This window comes from Solanum stenotomum, chromosome 10 (genome assembly GCF_019186545.1).
Source record: "Solanum stenotomum isolate F172 chromosome 10, ASM1918654v1, whole genome shotgun sequence".
NCBI classification, from domain to species: Eukaryota; Viridiplantae; Streptophyta; class Magnoliopsida; order Solanales; family Solanaceae; genus Solanum; species Solanum stenotomum.
This window is the reverse complement of record NC_064291.1, coordinates 20,444,082-20,446,135: the sequence shown is the minus strand read 5'-3', so window position 1 is coordinate 20,446,135 and position 2,054 is coordinate 20,444,082. Positions and strand designations below refer to the sequence as shown.

General features: G+C 31.8%; 1 pseudogene; it reads right to left on the bottom strand.

Annotated features, from left to right (window-relative positions):
• Positions 1-1,743: 1,743 nt before the first annotated feature.
• LOC125842803 (uncharacterized) overlaps positions 1,744-2,054 on the bottom strand; it is a 79,196-nt pseudogene continuing 78,885 nt past the window's right edge.

The window sequence follows — 2,054 nt, the reverse complement described above, 5'->3', positions numbered from 1 at the left end:
TGCACTATTTTTACTTGCATGTAACAATTGAAAAGAGATGTTAGGCTCATGCTTAAAAAATGCTCAACCAAATTTTGTGAGTTTTTGATATTGTAATTTCAAATCTATGGTGATTTGGCACTATTGACAATTCTAAATTAATAATGTGACGCTTTAAAATAGTGTTTTGACAACTTCAATTAAAAGAAAATTTAGAATTCAAATTGTGATGTCATTTGGTGTAATATAGCGCTTTGGTTGTTAATATGTGCAATTCTTATCTTGTGAGATAATTGATGATGTTTTAATATGTTTTTAAATTGTTGCAAATGAAATGACAAACCAAATGTGAAATAATTGCTACAGACTATTTGCATGAAAAATTTAAATCTTTGATTTTGCACCTCTTTATAGTGATGTTGTGTCAATTGAGCATAAGAGAAATTTTAATTATGTATTTATCATATCATTTATACTTTTGGAATTTTTATATGTATTTATAAAAATAGTTCGACAATACTATTGTAGCTTATTTCATTATTTTTATTCTATAGTGACAATATTTGTTCATGATAATCAAATTACAAAAAAAAGTTATAATTATTCTTTCAAAATCATACACGTTGGGCTAGATGTATTCAAAATTGAACCCTAACCGATAAGTCAATGACAAATTAACTTACTGGTATTGAGTTATTGAATAAACAGTTGGGGAGCTGATTAAAGTTTGGAATTAACGGCTTATTGGTGTGAGGGTGGATTTTTCAATTTCTTTATTGGGTAAAATGTTAACCCGTTAAGAGTTAACATACTTACATTTTAAGTCTATGTATATTAGGCTTATTTAATATTTTACCATAGTATATAAAAGTAATTATATATTTTTTCTTTGTTAGTCCTAACTCCTAAAAGCTAAAGTGTAATGCCATAAAAATCTATTTACTTTCTAATAATTATTAATTTTGCTTTAAAGAATGGAGAGCAAGTCAGAAAACTCAGAAAACATTGAGGATATGTAAATGAAAAGTATGCAGCAATTTATCGAGTCATCGGCAAAGATGCTTCCACTGGACAATGAAAATGGGACAACCAATTGAACATTTGGATCAATTTATCCATTTGATGTTGTTACTCAAAGCCATACTTGTTGTAAGGTATGTTCATAAAAAAAAAAAAAGGTAACGTAGATATTATAGATTAACCGTTACACTGCCTGATAACCGTCCAATAATTGTTAATCCATTACTGAACCAACATATTTATTATAGGTTGGCTAGCAGATTAGTAAATTTTAAAATTGATCTCTATAGGGCATATTAAGCGAAATTATCCGATCGATAAATAGCCCTACATTGGGCCCGTGCATAGCACGGACATTTTTTATCTAGTATATATATAAATACTAAAATTTTTCAATCGGCTGACCCCCTTGATATAAAGTGGGTCCGCCCCTGGGTGACACACCCCAAAACCGGATGTGATGGCACGTGCCCAAACCCCACCGGACACGTCAGCCTAACACCCAAAAACCCGACGATATGGAATTAATAAAACAAGAATAAGATAGAAAGATAAGCGGAAGTCTTTAAATAAACTCAACATAACCCCAGAATTGGTTGTCACATGTACAAACCTCTAATATGGAATCTGAATAAAATATACAAGTCTCATAGTAAAGTTCTAGAATAGAACAGAACAGTAAATATAGATAACTTGAGGGTACGTCTGAAATGAACCGCTACCTCTCAAGTAAGTCTGGAAGCTCTAATCTGAAGATGAGTAATAAGCTGGATTTGATAGAGCTGTCAACCTACACAATTGTGTAGAAGCAAGGGTGAGTACCAAAAGCAACAGGTACTCGCAAGTAACACTAAACTAAGCTAAACTAGCAGCTACAAACAACTCCTTTCAATCCCAACCGAACCACCGAAACTTCATTCTAACAGTGAACCAACAACCTATACTACACAATTCATAATCAACAGATATATCCAACAGTGTCTCAACATCAACCTCATATCCTCATGTAAGAGCAAATAGATCATATATCACATGAAGAGGGGCAAATAGGTAAA